The sequence below is a fragment of the Marmota monax genome, unplaced genomic scaffold (genome assembly GCF_021218885.2).
Source record: "Marmota monax isolate L192 unplaced genomic scaffold, Marmota_monax_Labrador192_F-V1.1 WCK01_AAM20220418_F8-fsc00128, whole genome shotgun sequence".
NCBI classification, from domain to species: Eukaryota; Metazoa; Chordata; class Mammalia; order Rodentia; family Sciuridae; genus Marmota; species Marmota monax.
Window position 1 is genome coordinate 3,027,686 of NW_026693452.1, and position 20,085 is coordinate 3,047,770.

The window sequence follows — 20,085 nt, forward strand, 5'->3', positions numbered from 1 at the left end:
TTTTGATTTAGTATTTTGTACTTCCTCAGAAAGGAACTCACTTGAAAATTTTAGTTTTTATAGAATGGTATATGGCATATATCCTGTGTGTACATGTGAATGTAATACACATGCATATTCATTTAAGCACAGAAAATGTCTGTTTACGTTTAAATACTCTAACATATCATCTTTGACTCACTGGGTTAGGGGAGAATTGGTATTGTAGTAGAGAGTAGCTTTTATTGTTTTACTTGAAAGAATGTGTTCTAAGAGTATATTTTCATAACTATGAAAAATGCCAGCCTATAGATTTTGTTTCTTAAAGTTAGGAGAAAGAATTTGAGGATAATTAACACTGATAAAGTCTTATATAAAGCTGTGCTGTGCTGCCAACAAAAGGATATGTAGTGTCCTTTTATTTTTTGTTTAGTGTATGTATTTCACTAATGGATGCTTATTGAAAGTCATTGCATGAATTAGTTTTTCCATGTAATTTGATTTTTTTTTTTTGCTATCAACATGAAGTTTCCATTTAAAACTTGCTCCATAAAAAACAAAAGTTGTAGTATATTCTAATCTTAAATGTCTATAGCTTAGAGGTCAAATGGCAATAAGAAATTGAAGGAGGAAGGCCTTCAACATTGTTATTCTCCCCCGTTAATTTTAGGTTTCATAACTGGTCACCTGATAGGGATACAATACTCCGAGGGGCTTGTAACTAGGAATATAAGGACTTATTTTCCAAAGTCCAGTTTTAGTAAGTGTGGGTCACATTTCATCATCTTCAAGCTGTTTACTGGTAGGTGCTGATTTTATCACTTTCTAAAGAGCAGTCTATTATCTTTTGTTATTTTTGTTGTTGTACTGGGGAGAAAGTGGCTGCTGCAGTTCTCACACATGCTAAGCAAGCACTTCACTGAGGTACATCCCTAGCCTTGTTATCTTTTTGAAAAATAAATTCATCCACCCATATATATATTATATATATAAATTCATCCACCCATATATATATTATATATAATATATATACCAAAAAACCCTTACAAATAATAAGTTTGAGTTAAGCTCAATAAATTTTCTCAAGATGAACTTTTGCCATTTGAAAGAAAATGCAAAAGCTAGCTATTGTTGAAAAAATATTTGCAAAACATATCTGACAAAAGATTTGAACCAAAATGTATAAAGAATTCTCATCATCCAATAATGAGAAAAAGAACTCTGTCAAAAAATGGACAAATGATTTAAATAGACATTTCACCAAAGACATATGAATGACCAATACCTACTACATAGAAAGATACAGGTACATATAAAGATATTCAGGATCACTATTCATGGGAGAAAATCAAATTAAAACCATAGGGTTGATACCACAACATATTCCCTAAAACAGCAAAAATGAAATCTAACAATATTAAGTTTGTTAAGAATGTGTAAAACTGAAGTTTCCTCTAATACAGTGCTAGTGGAATGGTAAAGCCACTTTAGCAAAAAGTGCTACATTGTTTGCAAATTTAAACATTCCTTATGAACTATAAATTCCATCCCTAGGTGTATACCCAAGAGAAGTGAAAGCAGATATCCATGGAAAGACTGACATCTACAGCAGCATTATATAAATGTTTTAGATTTGCTTTTCACAAATAATTAATATTGAGCATCCTTTTATGTGCTTGTTTGCTGTCTGTGTCTTGACACCTTTTTAAATTTAGTTTGCTCATTTTATTGAGTTATGAGAGTTTGTTGTATATTTGAATACCATTCTGGTATGTGTTTTACAAATAATTTGTCCCAGTTTGTGGTTTCTTCTCATTTTTATAACAGTGTCTTTGAAGAGCAGTAATCAATTTTGGTGAAGTCCACTTTGGTAATTTCCTTATGATTTGACCTTTTTAATGTCCTCAGAGACTTCTTTGCCTAACCCAAGATTATAATGACTTTGCCCTAAACTTCTAAAAGTTTTCTATATACGATCCTTTTTGAGTTAAATTTTGCATATGTTGTGTCTTTTATGTTCCTTGAATTTATTTTGCATGTGGATATCCAGTTGTTCTAGTACATTTTGGTGAATAGTTTTCCCCTTCTGCATTAAGTTGCTTGATCATTATTGTCAAAAATCAATTGACTGTATATATGTTATCGATTTCTAGAATCTCTGTTCTTTTCCATTGACCTATTTTTATATTAATACCCCACTGTTGTGATTACTTTAAGTCTTGAATTAGTTTAGCTAATTCAAGTTAGTCCTCCAATTTTGGTTTCAAAATTTTCTTGGCTTTTCTAGTTTTCTTGCTTTTCTATGTAAATTGTAGAAGCCTCCTTTCAATTTACAAAAAGTAAAAGTCTGCTGTGATTTTAGTTAAGTTACATTGAATTTATAGGTAAATATAGTGATAAACAATATATTTATTGTCTATTAATCTATGAACATGGAATATCTCTCCATTACTTAGATCATCTCAATTTCTTTAGTATTTTGTAGTTTGGAGGGTAATCTTTTCCTTTGTTTCTTTTTTTTTTCCTCCCCTTATTTGTTTGTTTGTAGTGCTAGGGATCAAACTCAGGCCCTTGTACATGTTAGACTGACAGGAGTTCTACTACTGAGTTACCTCACTAGCCCTAGTCATTTTCAAAATACAAATCTTGCACATAATTTGTTAGGTTTCTCCCTATGCATTACATATTTTTTTGGGGTGCTATTAGAAATGGTCAGGCAGTCTATCTACCTATGTACCCTTATTAACTATAGTAGTTTTTATGGGTTTTTGGGGGATAGAATCCTTGGGATTTTCTATATGGACATTGTTGTCTAGAATAGAGAGAGTATTATTTTTCATTTCTTCCATTCCAGTGTGTGTCTTTTGTTTCTTTTTCTTACCTTATCACACTGGCTAGGGCTTCCTAAGTATAATGTTAAAGACCAAAAACATTCAGTCTTCCTTCATTAAATATGTTAGTAATCAATTTTGAAAGTGAGGAAGGAGGGACATACAAATATGAGATGGAAATATAAGTAAAAAATAAGTCCTGTGGGGATGAATTGGAATTGAAAGTATCCATGTGAATTCATTTTTAAAAATAGCATATATATCTATAACATATATACACATTTGTCTTATGTATATATATGCATATATTTTCTAGCGTTGTCCAATGAAAAGTCTAAGAAGCATGGAGCATGCCTAATTCCTAAGTCTTGGTCTCTATTATCATTCCCAACTCAAAGTTGGGACCAGAGTTCTCAGAAATAGCTGACTCCAGGCTAGGGCAGGATATTTATTATGTGAACCCAAATTATTATTTTTTTAATGCTAGAAAACAAGATGTTCTTTAAATGATGTGAGCATGTCATAAGAAGCTTGTTTATATTTCCACTATTCTAAATAGGACAATTTGATCATCAATAAATATAATAATTAACTGTGAGCTATTAAAAATAGGAATTAATCCACAATTATAATAAACTGCAAATAAGTAAGTAGAGGAGAATGAAGGGCTCTTGCTTATAAGGAAGTCTAAGTTGTACAGTTGGAAAATCATCATTTTGTAGCTAGCATAATAAAAATTAGGGAGGGCAAGAATTCTGACAATCCATGGGAGACATGGATCAGAAATGTATTTCCACAGTTATAAAGTATCTCCCCACAGATTCTGTATTATTTACAAGGCATAAAATAGTGATTATGCACTAGTGAGATCCGACAATATGGGTAGAGGGTCACAATGTGACTCCTGATATGACAATTTATGAGGACACCTCCTCATCATCTATGTTGTATTATGGCCAAGACTGCATAATCTAAATCTAGTCAGGAGAAAAACATCATACAAATAAAAAATCAGAGTGTTCTACTTTAAAAACAAGGTGCTGGGAAGCCTTTGTTCTTCAAATAAGTTAATGTCATAAAAGATGAAGGCTGTGGAAGTATTCCAAATTAAAGGAGGCTTAGGAAAGAGAACCATAAACTACAAAGCCTGACTCTGGACTGGATCTTATATTAAATGGAGGAAAATGTTGTAAAGGATATTATTGAGACAGTCGAGAAATTGGAATGCAGGCCACAGAGTAGAAAAAATATAACAATGTTAAATTTGCTAAAGTTGATATCTGTGCTTTATTTATATGAGAGTATCTCTTAAGGAAATGCACATAGAAGCAAAGGACTATGATGTATATAGTTTATCCTCAGTTGGTTCAGGGGAAAAAATGTAGGTGTGTATGTGTGTGTGAATGGCAAGACAGTGGAGAGATCCTTGAACACACATGATAAAGCAAAGGGAATAACTTCAACAACAGGCCAATCTGTGGGTATTTTGTGTTCGTATATAGTATTTGCAACGTTTTTCTAAGGCTTAAATTACTTCCAAGCAAACTATTCAAAACATTTAAAAATATCTGTCCTTTAATTTTAGACTTTCCTTGTTTAAAAAGAGCCTGTTTCTTTGGAACCAGTTTGGAATGAACATTTTTATAATATTTTCCTGTGTGTTGGTGTCATGTCTCTACAAGCCACCCTTTGTTGAATATGACAGCAGTTAGTGGAAAATAAAGAAGTCATTCTGCGAATGGTCAGAATTTAAAACCTCAGGTTTTTGAGAACTGGCTACTTTATTGATTATATTTAGTTTTTGTAAGTATTATCTGCAATGTCAACTGTAGTCTTTTACCACTTATCTTTTGAAGAAAGTTTAGAATGATTATTTTACTTCCAAATTCAATTATTGTCCCCTGATTATTTAGATTGTCTTGTTTTATAAACTCAGAGATTTCTGGTTTGTTTTTTTCCTCTAAGGAAGTAATTATTCTTTTGTTCATTAAAATTTATTGAATGCCTGTTGTACACTAGACCTTTTTCAAGCATTGAAAATGTAGTATCAAACAAAGCAAAGATCTTCGTCTCATGGATTTTATATTTTCATGGGAGGACAGATAAACAGCGAAAGTAAAATAAATTAATGTCATTTGGTAACATTGGAGAGAAATCACAAGTGGGTTAGGGTACACTGGGGGCAGACTTGTTGCAATTTAAATCAATTTTAAGTAGAGGGGATTGTAAAAACTTTGCCTAGGAGACATTTGAGGAACCATATGGAAACAACCATATGAAGCAATATAGTGATGCATGCAGAAGTCATAAATGCATAGACAAACATGTAGGCAGAAAGAATAGAAGTATAAAGACCCTAAGGCAGTGGTGTGCCTGGCCTGTAAAAAGAATAACGAGGTCATTTTGAAATGAGGTCAGAAGCAATGGGGGCCAAATTATGTAGGTTCTTTTATGACCTTAAAAAAAAATGGCTTTTACTCTGATTGAAATGAGAAGGCATTGGGAAATGAGGGGAGCAGATGTTGTATTATATGATTTATGTAAGGATGTCAGGATAACTCTAGCTACTTTGATGAGAAGGGACTGCAAAAAGGGAAGAGTTGAAGTTGAAAGGTCAGTTACTCCACTATGATCAAAACCAGAGTAAGAGATGATACAGATTATGGCTAGTTCTGTGTAGGTGGTGAGAAGTGGTGCAATTCTGGATATATTTGATAGCTAGTCAATGGTATTAGCTGATGGGTTAGGGGGAAGGGGGAAGAACTTGTACTTTGGGTGTCGAGGAGAAGAGGAGGAGGAACAAAGAAAGTTGAGAAGGAGTTGCCAGTGATAACTGGATGAAACCAGGAGAACCTGAGAGCCAGGGAAGGAAAAGGTATTGGACATGGTGAATGACTTCAATACTGCCCATAGGTCTAGAGAGGTGAGAACTAAGTGGCCTTTGGATTTAATGATCTGTATGTTGTTGGTCAAGTTTCAGTGGTGCTGTGTGGAGTAAAAGTCTCATTGGAGCATGCTCAGTTTGAATGCAAGTATACTTGAAGGCAGGAAATACGTATTTGTGATGTTTGCCATAAAGGACATGAAAATCATTGACCATCTAGAGGGATGTTTGGGGTTAAAATGTTTTTGTTTGTTGGAGATGTATTTGCCATTGGTTTTGCTTTATCTGAAGGGGGAAGCTGATGCTATAGGAGGGAAAAGTGGGACTTAACTAGAGCAGTGTCCTTGCATAGGAGTAGGGCTTTAACATCTATAGCCAAGTGGGAGAATTAAACTTTGATGTGACCGCTGAAAGTGAAGCAGAGTAGGAGGGTAAAAAGTCACGTAGGTGGGTAGGTATCAGGAGAGATTCTGGAAGTTCTCTTTTGATTACTTATATAGGAATCAAGGTAAGCTTGTAGAATATTCAGGCTTTGACTTTTGATTTCTTCCTGATGCTTTTCATCAGATGATTTGCCAAAAGTCTTGGGAAGCAATAGGAAGGCTATAAAACTATGAATTAAAATTTTCTTTCAGAAAATTAGCGTTTGGTTATTGTTTAGTTTGTCTACTTTTTTTTGGTGCTTTTTAAAAAAAAAATTATTTTTTTATTTGTTTACTTAGTTACACATGACAGTACAATGACCTTGACATACATTTGTCTACTTTGTATAACTTGGAAAGAGATTAAAAGTCTTTCAAGACTACCTGGGAAATTATTATTTTTTTCCTATTTGATCTTCAGACTCAAGAGTATATTCCTTAGAATTTACCCAACACAATTCCCATGTTAAGTATAAAAAAATTAACTCAAGACATAACTGGACCAAAGAGGTGTAGCTAAATTTATAGCCAAGTCTAGACTCCAAGTTTCCATTCTAATTTCTAAAATCTAGTTTTGAAATTCAGTTCTCATACATATTTGCATACACAGCTAACCTTGCCCTTTTGACAGTGTAACTGACTTATTCAAAAAAAGTATGATGTAAAATGCCAGGGTCAAAATGGGAGCACTCTGTCTAAATTATGACCTTTGTAAAATCTGTTTGAAATTATATGGCATACTGCAATTAGAATGCACTGAAGTAGTTTCATAGCCTTTGCTTTTGTCTGAATCTATATTAAAATGAAAGATTATAAAGCTGGATTGATTATATAATATTTTATATTTCTGGTACCTTAAGATAGCTGTAGATTGCATTATATTAAAAAATGTGTTGAGAAAAACATGGCTACTCTAACTTGCTATTTCTAATTGTTTGGCTTTTCACATTTCTGTTTCTGCTTCTTTATCTCAATATTTTTCTGTACCTAGTAATTCAAAACAGGTAAAATCAGATAATCAACATCTAAAATACTTATAAAATTTCTATGAAACAATAAGCAAAGGGCAAGCAACTCAAGAGGAAAATGAGCAAAAGATATGAATAGGTGTTTCATCTGAGAAGAAGCATGATTTAGACAATAAATATGAAGAAATGCTCATAATTAATAGGAAAGTACAAATTAAGGCCATAATTATATATCATTTTATATCTTAAAATTAAGAAATTCACATTAATATTGGAAAGAATGTGGATGAACATCAGCTACTTGTTGCTGGTGGGATTATAAATTGCTAAACACTTTGAGGGAAATAAAAATCAGTATCATTCTGAAAAATTGAACATGCATGAAGTCCTTAACTCCTACTTAAGAGAAATTTTGGACATGTGAAACAGGAGACAAGTATCTGAACTTTGGTAACAAAAATGTCTAAAACAGAAAACAAAACAAAAGCAAGAAGCTCTTGACAAGAGAATGAATAATTAAAATGTGGCACATTAATGATATTGTATTACTTTGAAGTGACAGTAAACTATATGTAACAACATGGGTGAATCTTGGGAACATTATTGAATGGAAATGTCAAATCCTACAAGACAGGAGCTTTTTTATATCATTTTTACAGAATTGCAAATAAGCAAAATAGTTATTGGGATATATAAATATGTGTTACACTTTTTAAAAAATAATGATACACACTAAATATAGGGTAGACATTTCAGAGGGTAGGGGAGTTGAGAGTGATGGGCCTGGAATCAAGAAGGAGCCAATCAGTAGAACAAAGCCAGTAATTCACATTCAGTTCTTGAGTTGGGTAACAGGCACCTAGATTTTCATTTTATATGTTTCTTTGAATTTTATTGTGCTGCAAATAATTATTGTATGGAGCAATCAGTATGTTTAAAAATGAATAAAGCCATACTCAGAAGTCAAAATTTTGGAGATATTTCACCACTTCTTCTTGTTCCCCCACTGCTGCTTGAATTTCTAACAGCATTCAGTATTTCACTGGAAGTATCTTGTTTTAAAGCAGTTCTTCTTTGTGTCTGCCATTTGATAAGTCACACAGGAAAATGTTAGATGTGTAATCTAATCAGTGATTTGGGGAAAATAATTTGGGATTTTCCTTAGAATCTATTCAAGAGGTAGACTTTTAAAGAATACCACCCCCACCTCTAGCTAGATTCCTGTAAAATGAAAACCACCCAAAAAGTGAGACAGACATCAAAACTAGATTATCGTTGGATAGGTATTTGAATGATAATTAGCTAATTTTGCCTGAACTATTATAATATGATTAAAGAGATGAAAATGTAGAGTTACATGACAAAAAAAAACACAAATATTTGATTAGAAAAGTAGAATATTGTTAAAAATAAACATTTTAGAGTTAGAAGGACCCTGAGAATTAGTTCAGGCTCCTCATTTTTGAATAAAGGAGCATTGAGACCAAAGAAATAATTGACTAAGACCATGAAACTTGTTGAGATCGAAGTTAAGAAAGACTAGAACCTAGATTTGATGATGTATGTGTTAGTGTTTTCATGTTGGAAGGTTAAATCATAAATAAAAGAAACATTTAGATGTTCTTTATTAGGCAAGGTAAATAACTTAAGGCTGGAATGTGACCTTTGAGGAGATGATTTTTCTGATTTTAATTTAGAACCAATCAGGTTAACTCTATATTTCGTTTATTTGCAGATGCTTGATAAATGCACTTAGACAAATAACATGATTTTTTTTTCCTCTTTCTAAAAAGGAGTCAGTATAATCTATCATGTACAAATGAGTTCTGGACTGGAAGTGGTAGAATTGGACTCAGAATCAAGTTCTGTCAATAAGTGTCCATGTTGTCATTAATTCTTTGCACAACTTCTCAAGATCTCGCTTTCCCCACCAGTAAAAGGAAGAAGTTGAATCAGATGGTCTGTAGAGACCAACTTCAAATCACTTTATAATTTTCATGGATTTTTAAGAGCAGATTTTACCTATTTTAAAGTGTTCTTATAGGTTCCATCATTAAAGTAAGGCAAGGAAAGGAGATAGAATCATTTAAAAATGAATGACGCATGGTACTGAGTTTATATTCTAAGCGTAAACTGGGTTTTCTTTATCTTTCCTTTATTGCAGGTATAGTTGTTCTCCACATCTGCTTCAGGAAGAAAGTGCCTGTCATTCTTATTTCTCCGTGGGTTCATGCCAGCCCAGAACAGAGAATCAGGTGAGATTTAGTATTTTTTTTTTTTTTTTTAGTCTGTTGAAAAGGGAGCCAGGGACAGTATCAGGATTGTCTTTACTGAATTGTTGAGTGGTACCAAGTTGACTGAACCATGATTCAAAAGACCTGGCTTTCAATCATTCTTTAGCACTAATGGCTAGGTAAACTAGGGAAAGCCACTTTTCCTTTGATGGCTTTTAATTTTCTGCACAAAAAGGGTATGTTAGAATATATTATCATCAGTTTCAATTCTGATTTGAAATCATTATCACTTTTGTTGTAGATACCTGAAGGACAAAAATTGTGATTTTAAAGCATCATTTCCTATATCTTTTTCCTGGAAAAATCTAGAGGTACTTCTCAAGTTATGATAGATTAACCCATTGTAATTTGAAAATGTCCTAAGTTGCAACTGTCTTGAAAACACCTGCCCTACTGAATTTCATAGCTTAGCACAGTACAGTGTAGAGTATCAGTTGTTTACTCTTGTAATGGTGGCTAACTGGGAGCTGTGGCTCACTGCCTCTGCCCGGCATCAAGAGAGAGTAGCATATTGCATATCAACAATTGTGGAAAGGGTCAAAGTTCAAAATTTGAAGTAAGGTTTCAGTGAATGTGTATTGCTAAAGTCAAAAAATCATAAGTCAAACTATCCTAAGTCAGGGACCACCTGTAATTGATTTTGAAGTGCAGGCTTTGAACATCAATCTGTTGTTGTACTGTAATTGAGTGACTAGTTTAAGAGATAAATGACGTTGTAAGGCACTTCAGAGTGAAACCAGAGTTTCTCCACTCCTGCTGGCAGTTGAGGTCTGTGTAAGCTGCATGCCTCTACAGCTGAGAAATGTGTTGTAGCTCCTAATGGTGGATTGCGCCCTCCACTATTGCAGAAGACTCCAGCAACTCACTGCCAGTTTCTTCTTTCTGGGTTCTTGTCTTGTGAATTCAAAGAATTCACAAGAGGAGAATGAGTGAGTTTAAGATTAGAATTTATTCAAGTGTAATTAGAAACAGAACTTCCACAGGGTGAGAGGACACCCAACAGGGGACTGAACAGTGGTTGCCAGTTGGGTGCGCTAATGTAGGGGTTTATATAGCTCTTGGGTCAATGCTATTGGTCCAAAGTTATGCTAGTCAGAGTTTGGAAAAGTACCAACACTATTGGTTAGCACTGTAGTCCCATTCAGGTCTTCCCCGCTTCTGTATGCCAAAGTGAGCCTGGTGGGCTCGGTCACCATGCCCATGCTTGCTGCTCATGCTCCAGTCTACCTGGGTCACTGCTCCACAGCTCCACACTGCTTCCCTGTGCCTCTTGGCAGTGATTAATGGACTGGCTGCATGGCTCAGTGGCCAGGTAGTTATGTCAAGAGTACTGCAACAAAACAATTGTCTTAATTTTCGTATTTAACTTTACATATGGTTATTGAAAAGTTTACTTTTTATGTGAAGTTATTTGTCCTTCCATAATGTTATTTAGCTTTAGAGAGGGCACCTTTTTGACCATGTTAGTTTTGTTGTGATTGCAAATGACCCTGTGAAAATTAGCTTAATCAAAAAGGGGAAGTTATCAGGCTTTTGGGAGTGTTCCAGGAGACACTGAGATCCAAAGTCAGAAGTGCAGTGCGGCTGCACAATGGGAACCTGTGACCTAAGCATAGTTAGGTTTCCTGTCAGCTCTGAGCAGGGTGCCTCTTCTGGGCAGGTCCATATCATTCTTTACCATTTTTTTGGAAACTGGCTATCTTCATGTTTCCAATCTTTGTGATGGGAAGAGTAGTAGCCACTACCTTCCAAGCTTTGGGTCTTGCATTCCAGACTTCCAAAGATAGGTCTCTTCTTAATACCCCATCTAAGATTCCCCTGAACAGACTGACTCCTCAGTGAGATGCCCCCAAACAAATCATGGGTCAGAGCAAGATCATTTTAAAACTTTGCATTGGCTCTTTGTTTCAAACGTGTTCTCTGATAATGATCCGACTTATTCCTACTAAAATGCAGATAGCTAATAATAAAGTATAGGAGTACTCCTTTTAGATGTATTTGCATTTAAGTTGGGATCAAAACATGAGCCAAAGCTGTATTTCTCAAACTGAATTCATAGGAATCCTTATTTCCAGTATATTAAAAAGATGAACATAAATGCAAGAAAAGTATTAGAAATTAAAGGGCAGGTTCTTGGGTTTCAGGGAGTGGAGGAAAATAAGAAACCACGTTGGTGTGATTAGAGGTTGGAAACCAATAAAGCTCATAAGGGTTTTGCACTGTCCCTGGCACATAGTAAGAGTAAGGCTTTGTGTTAGCTGCCATTTGTTCCTACAAACATTAACCTTAACCATTTTTACTTCTGGTTATTTGAAGGTTATAATGATGTGTATCTGTTATCTGTTTAATATAAGGATGTATATTTAATATAAGGATGTATATCTGTTACCATTTAGTTGTTTGACAACACATTTTATAAATACAGTTTGTTTTTGAAAAATAGAATCAACTGTATAAAAGGATAGGAGTTTTGAAGCATTGTTTAAATTATTGACTTACCAAGAAAGGGAAAGAAAACAGAAATGGAGGACATAAGTGTTATTTTTGCTATAGATCTTTGGAGACTTGTGCAGTTACTAAATACACTTTTAAAAATTGGGAACAATGCTGGGTGCATTGGTGCCTGCCTGTAATCCCAGTGGCTTGGGAGGTTGAGACAGGAGGATCGCGAGTTCAAAGCCAGCTTCAGCAATGGCGAGGCATTAAGCAACTCAGTGAGACCCTATCTCTAAATAAAATAGAAAATAGGGCTGGGGATGGGGCTCAATGGCTGAGTGCCCCTGAGTTCAATCCCTGCTACTGCCCTGCGCTTCTCCCCTCAAAAATAGTTGGGAATATTAGCATATCAAGTTGTCATTCTTTTTTTTTTTAAGTAATTTTTTAGTTGTCAATGGACCTTTATTTTATTTATTTATATGTGGTGCTGAGGATGGAACCCAGGGCCTCACGCATGCCAGGCAAGTGCTGTACCACAGAGCCAAAAACCCAGCCCCAAGTTATCATTTTCTTTTTAAATTTAATTAACTGCTAGCCACTCTGTTTTGTTGTATGTTTTATTTTGTGTTGACATGGGTGAACGCAGTGGGAGAAGGAATGCTCTTTCTCTTCACAGTCTTGTAAAGGGTGTATCATTTTGGCACTTGTTGTCTATGGTCATGTGAGCATTCTTTGTGTGGCCCTCCATTTTATGAAGATTTCTATTTAAAGGCATCTTTATTTGTATCAATATATTTGTAAGATGACTGTGGCTGCTTAGTAGCACCCTAAGACATTTAATATTCTTTTAGAAAAATGTCTATGACTAATTAAGAGAAATATGGAGCTTAGGAGGAAGTCCTACTCATGAACATTTTATCCCAGTTTGGTCAAACAGCAACAATCGCCTGAACATTCTGTGTGTGTGTGTGTGTGTACATGTGTGTGCATGCTTTATGTGAATGAAAAAGAAGGCCACTGCCCTCCTTAAGTGTTTGTAATTAGAAAGTGTTAGACAGTATAAATGATATAGAAGGAAGGAAGGAAATGGGGAAAAAAAATCTAAAACATAAGTTCTCAAGCTATTCAGTTAATTCTTTGTATGTATTCAGAAGGACCTCAAAAAGCCTATCCTAAAATCATACTTTAAAAGTACAGATTCAGTATTTTTTGAATAATTTTTGTGGATGTCTGTATGCTTAATTAAAGTGTAAGTTAATGAATTATTTGATTTTGAAACATATAGGGAAAGAAGTACAGATTTCAAATTTTTTCTTTGCTTTTTTTTAACATAATCATTTTTGAGTTTCCTTATAAAAATTGGGATATTTTGATGCTTCCCCCTCTAAATAGCAGAAATAATTTATGGTCTTTCTCCCTTCTACACAACTTTCTTCCCTTTCTTTTTTCCTATCACATAATTTTTGACCTTTCAAATTGGTTATATTTAGTCTTATTGCATGTTTTGTAGGAAATAAATCATGTATCATGTTTGTTTTTCTCCCTGCAATATCTTTAGCTGTTTCTTAATTATTTATAACGGGCCCATGAAATGTTTCAGAGTCCCATAGGAATGAATTCTTTGTACTCAATTCTCAATCAGTTGTGTTTCAAAATTCAAACCTTTTTAAAAAATTTTTTTTTCAGTTGTTGATGGACCCTTGTTTGTTTGTTTGTTTATTTATTTATATGGGGTGCGAGGATTGAACCCAGTGACTCACACAAGCCAGGCAAGCTATCTACCCTGAGCCACAATCACAGCCCTCAAAATTCAAACTTTTGAGATCAGAATTAAGATTTGGTTTATGTTAAAAATCTTTACCTTCTTCCAGCTTCAGTAGATAATCCTGAGGTTTTGCTGTGTCTAGGGACTGGGCTTTCAAAAATAGGGTTTTTGTTTTTTAATGTGGTCAGAGATCATATGAGGAAAGCTTTTACAAAATTTTATCAGAAAGCAAGCTGGCCTCGCATGAAAGAATTCCTTGGCCCTATTGTTATGGAGGTCTGCTGTGGACTTAGACTGTCTAGAAGATTAGGTTCTTTAATATGGGCTTGTCTTTATCTCCTGTTTCTTGGATTTTTTTTTTTAAATGGTTTTCATTTCCTACACCTGTTTAAAAATGATCCTGTTCAGGGACTTTCCTTTTACAATATTATGGATGTATTTGAAATCCACCTACTTATTATGAATAATAGCTAAATGATAATAAAAATAATATTAATAGCAGTTAGCATTTACTGTTCCTAGGGTTTTATTTAAGCAAGTGTTCCATCATTTATTCTTCCTAACAACCCTATGAGATAGATTCTATGATTATTCTAATTTTATATTGTTAGAAACAGTTGGAGAAGAAACTTGCCCAAGGTCACAGGATTAGGAAATAGCAGGGCCAGATTAAAATGTAGGCATCTAGCTTATGAATTTGACTGTATTGCTATTCTGCTTCTGGTGCATTGCTTCTTTCTTAATATATTTTTGATTATATTAAACATAGATTTTATTCTGTTGCTGAAAAAAGTAAGAAAACGCTTAGTAATAAAAAAGTGTTTGGAACAGAATGATTTGTCCTATCTTCTCTAACCGTATATTAGGTTAACATTCTATTTTGGGGAAGAATCTATTGATTTGTAATTGAACCCCAGACTTTGCTATGTTCTAATAATATTTTTGGTATTTGGTATGTTAATTTAATTCATTTATTTCTTTTGGAAATACTGTATCTACATAGATACATGGATGTCCGTATCCACCTTTTTTGAAAAGTTATTTTGAAAACAATTTTCCTGGTGCCAAATATTGTAGAATTCAAATACAAAAAGTACAGCCAAGCTTTTGGAGAATTGAATATTTTTAGGTGCCTGTTCTTTGTTTCTTTTTCTGGAGTTGCTTGTACTCCTGGTTTTGTTTCTTCCTGATAAATAATTTTCTCAGCTTTATTATTAGTGTTCAGTGGTCAGTCATGGGTATTAAGGTCACTAGCCTTCAGCTCCATAGATAATTATCTTGGTTGTATTCTTATTTGCTGAGAAAGGAACCACAAATCTCACATTTTTAAGGATGTCCAGTATTTTCCAGTGAGCTGTTCTTAGAAGAGCCCCGTTATGTGTTCAAGTGAGTTTCCTTTTCAGTGAGGGGAAAGAGCCAGTGCTCTAAGAAGGGACTATGTGCAGGAAGAAAATGAATATCATTTGTCTAGTAAATGAAGAAAATCATTGTCCAGCTAGGTGCATTGGCACATGCCTGTCACCTAGGTATTTGGGTGTTGAAGCAGGAGGATCACAGTTTCAAGGTCAGCCTGGGCAACATAGTGAGCAAGATCCTCTCTCAAAATAAAACAAAGGTCTGGGCATGTAATTCAGTGATTAGTATCCCTGGGTTAATTCCCCAGTACTGCCAAAACAAAACAAAACAACATTGTCCAGGAAAAACTTTTGGGGTTTTAAGTTCTGATGTATTTTGAGATTATTAACTTGAAAACTTGAATTAGCCCTTAGTTTTTTCTTGGATTTGTGGTGTTGTTATGTAGCAAACTTTCTTTCTATAGCTCTTAATTTGGAGTTTGGAATGTTGATATATTTTAAGTCTGATTTATAAAAATGGTGTGTAAATCTAAATTAATGAGCTTTTCAATTATATAACTGTTTTAAAGAAGCAATGGGCCTTAAAAAATTTAAATTCTTTTCTCTGAAATTTATTCCAGCAAATAATCTGTGGTGACCTGAGCCATCTTCTTTACCTTTTCTCTAGGTTCTTGTATTCCTTCTTTTTGCATACTTACATACAGTCTAAGTTTCAGAATGATAAGGCCTTAAGATTTTAAAAAAAAAGTACTACTACAATAATAACATTGATAAGAATATATGAAGTACATGCAAATAATTCACAATTCTGTAAAAATAAACTTTATTTCTTTATTTTATCTACCTTGATAAGACATAGTAATGAATACTATGTTTAAAAAAAGACATGTGTAATAACATCCACAAACTTTCATGTTAAGCAGAATGGGAAAATTATATGGTTGTATATGTGATGCAATACATTTGTTTTTGAAAGAAAAGAGTAGTCATAAATTGTGTATCCTTCTTACTTATAACCTGACTAGAGTGGTAACCATTTATTCTAAGATTTAGCAGTTAGTACTTTGTAGACCCATGGAAAGTTTCTTATTTCTGCTTGATGAAGAATACTAGAGATAGCAGCTCTAAACTTGCCTAGGAGACAACAGGGGTAAATCTCCATGCTCCCAAGCTGAAAAAATGTATGGAAAAGAAGTTATCATTGAAATTAAGTGGTGGTCGATATATCCAAGGAATATTGTGGGAATTTGATTCATTTATTAATATTGTGATAGATGAATATGTCAAGATGGCAACTAGTGAGTAACAGAACAATGTGGTGGTAATATTAAGAAAAAATATCACCTTATAAGTCTTGGAATGAGAATAAATAATGATTGTTCAGAAGAGGAATCCATGTCCCTCTCTAAAGAGCCTGTTTTACTAAGATGTAAAAGTTGGGTCATGTACCTTTTCCTATCAAACTTTTTGTTAAATAAACTGTTGTAATGGTAAAAAAGAAAGGAAAAAAAGAAAAAAATACTAAAAATCTAAAAACAAGCAGAGACTGCTAGTGATATAATTCACATAAAACAACTTTATATTTTGAAATTTCAAGCATACAGAAAAGTTTAACCAGCAATACATTGGGCATCCAAATACCTTCAACTTTGTTTCAACAGTTATCAGAATCTTGCCCTATACATTTTCCCTTGGATATGTACATTTCAGGGAAGGGTGTGGTATTACTGAACCATTTGAAAGTAATTTTGACATTATGACATCTTTCTTGTAAATACTTTGTCTCTTGGAAATAAGGGTATTCTTCTGTAAGACCACTACATTATTTTTTCATATGTGAAAATAACAGTGTGATAATTACATTCTGTTAAATCCAGTTCTTATTTGAATTTCACATTTGTCCCCAAAATTTCATTTTCTAGCTTTCTTCACACAACAATCTAGTTAAGGCCCACATGTTGTATTTGCTTTTTTCCTTATTCTTTTAAAATCTACACAAGTTTTCCCTTTTTTCTCTCTTTCTTCCTTCCTTTCTTTTGTTCTTTTTATTTTTAGTACCAGGATTGAACCTAGAGGAGCTTAGCCACTGAGCCACATCCCTGGCCCTTTAATTTCTTTTTTTTTTACTTTTTAATTTTGAGACAGGGTCTTTCTCTTTCTTTTAAAAAGATAATTATTTATTTATATATTTATTTATTTATTTTGAAGAAAGTACGACCAATTCCCTTGTGGAAATCCACATTCTCTGTTTGTTTCTTCCTGAGTCTGCCCAGTGAGGTTGGAAAATACTCTTCTCACAGGAGCAGGAAACCACAAGAGATACACAAAAAAATTTCCCAGGGACTTGGTTAGTGACTGGAAATAGTTATTACTTGACAAAGGTTAAATGAGAACAATCTAGAGAGTTTTTCTTCAGGTTATTGAAGAAAAATTGGAAAAAGACTAGGAAAATAAAGAGGTTAAAGGGAATGTGTATGGTTCTGAGGCTGAAAGAGGGAAGAGGATGGGTTAGATGTTTAATTTGTGTGTTGGCTGAGTGGTTAAATGAATGAATCCCGCCTGTGATTCTCTGCATTGACCATGGGAAGCGTAGTGAGCCCATAGCAGCTTAGCTGCTTTTGGAAAAGCAAAAGAAGTTGTATGCATTAGCTCTTTCACGAGTATATTCTGAGCTTTTCTGTGCGAGTATACACATAATAATAATATTTTGTACTGCTTCTTGTAAATTTTCAGGAACAAATTTGTAGCTGTGATCTTATATTTTGGCTGTATCTAATGTGCTTTATAATGACTATGCAGATACTTAGGTGGGAGGTTTCTTGGTATTGTAGTAGGAAGAGATTAAGAATCAGATCTTGGGGTTGAAATCTTGTTTCTACCTGTACTAGCAAGCAAGCCTGTTTAATTACCTTAGCCTCTGACTGTTTTCCTCTTTGTGATGATTTTAGCACACTGGTGTAGGGGAAACAGTCCTTGGAGTAAACAGACCTGTTTCTAAAACCTAGTTCTTCTGGATAGTATCACGTGGCTTTAGATTGCTTAAAATCTTTATTCTTGGGGTTCTCTTCATAAAAGTTGGATTGATACTTCATTAGATTGTTGTTAGGGTTAAAGAAATAATTCATGCAAAACACTGAGTGTGGAGCCTGGCACATATGGTAGCTATTGACATGTGTTAGTTTCTTGGCAGCAGATTGTTGCAAGGATCAAGTTAAATGGTCAAATAAATGTGAAATCTCTTTGTAAAGAATAGTCCTATACAGAAAATTTAGGCAATGCCTAGGAAATAAAATACTGTTATAAAGCCATGTATTCATGAAACCTAAGTTTGATACAAAACTTGATTCTCTGCTTCTGCTGGCAGGTCAGGCCTACGCAAGCTGCAGCGTCTGCAGCTGAGAAAGCCTGTTTTAGTGTTAGCAGCTAATCACAGAACAGAATGCCTACCAGTTCAGCTCTAAGGGTTGCAGCTGGCAAAGCCTGATTCTTCTCTACTATCATTGAGTGTAATGTTGCAGCTCTTAGTATTGCAGCTCTAAATGGGGTGCTCTGACTTCCAGTGTTGCAGTAGTCTCCAGGTTCTTGTCTTGCAAATCCAAATAATGAAATACATGAGACAATGCAAGGCAAGAGTGAAAAGAGTATGATTATTTTAAGTATGAAGAATAGAAATAATTCTTGCAGTGGCAAAAGAGGACCCCAGTAAGGGTTGCTGTCTGAGGGTAATAGTCTAGGGGTTTATATAGCATTTTGGTCAGTGCTATAGGTCCAAATTTATGCTAATCAGGCTTTGGAAAAACTACCAATCCTATTGGTTAGCCCTGAAGTCCCATTCACATCTGCCTCCACTTCCATTTTCCACCTGCTCCTTGGGAAGTGGGAGATTGAGGTTGTCCTTTAATGGACATGTGGGGTTCTCGCTCATGGCACTGTGTAGAGCAGGCATCCACACTGGGTCCAGGATGGGGTGCCTTGGTGACAGGAGTGCCCTGACACATCTCGGCCCTGGCTTGCCGAGCATCAGGCTGCTACAGGCCTGGCTGACTCCCCCAACTGTGTCCCATGCCTGCTACCTATACTTCAGCCCACCTAGGCAGCCGCTTCACTGCTCTGGGACACAGGTTTGACTTCACTTATTTCTCTTCAATTTTCATTGTAAAAATTTCTGCAATAATGGTGTCCTAAGAAATACTGTAAACACTAGAAAATAACATTTCATTTAAAACATCTGCTTAAGAGAATTAGACTAATAGTTCAATGTAAAATGTTGTGATTACTTCTACTTGTTTGTGTAGGAAAAATGATTCCTTTTATATCTCATGGCTGAGCACTAAAGTCAGTGAGCCTGTGTAAGTATATTTCTAGCCTGAATGCTTTTCCTTTTGATGTAGCTTAGAGAATTTTGTTCCCCATTTTTATAAAAACAAAATAATCTGGTTACAGGTTTTGCAGTTTGATAATAGGGAAAATAATCTAGCTCATAGGGTTAAGGATCATTATTCTGCTGTTCAGTTGGGATTTTAATTTTTGATACTTGCAACATAGCATATAGAACTAACTGTGAAGAGTATCTGTGAGCATTACAGATTGTTGAGAACTTTATTAAGCATCTGATTACCTTCTCTCCTGTAATGGAAGCAAAATTCTACCTCCATCCTTAGGGTAGTGACAGCCTGAGAACTAACTTAACTGTAAGACAGATGACTAGGAAGAAAGCATGCAAGTTTATTTAATTTAAGTGTTATATGGCATAGAAATTCTCATAAGGAATCAAAAACACTAATGAAGCAGTTAAAATGGAACACCTACGTACTGAAATAGACAAGGAGTAATAACTCGTGAAAACGTGACAAAGAGGTTCTGGGGCAGGAGTATATCATTGAGTAGAGAAGTGGCTAGGAATGTAAGTTTAGGTTAATGGTTGTTTATACAGATTTTCTTTGGCTCCAACTTTCCATTTTTAAAAAGAAGTTTGTTTTCCCTCTAGTAAAAGGGGGCATCTTTCACTTGGGAATTTCATCCCCTGCTTTCAAGAAACAGCACAAAAGTCAGAGTAGCACAAAGGTCAGAGTGATCTGACCTACTCTTTTTCTAGTGCCTTGAAACTTAAATCATCAAGCTGCCAAAATGGCATATTTTGGATGACTTATT

General features: G+C 34.6%; 1 protein-coding gene across 8 annotated transcripts in view; it reads left to right on the forward strand.

The window, feature by feature from the left end:
* Positions 1–20,085, forward strand: part of Wdfy3 (WD repeat and FYVE domain containing 3) — a 256,720-nt gene that overhangs the window by 19,968 nt on the left and 216,667 nt on the right. For all 8 annotated transcript variants that reach the window (XM_046457610.2, XM_046457609.2, XM_046457613.2 and 5 more), the window contains exon 2: positions 9,249–9,339. The gene's annotated coding sequence lies outside the window, so the exon portion shown is untranslated. The remainder of the gene's footprint in view (positions 1–9,248; positions 9,340–20,085) is intronic.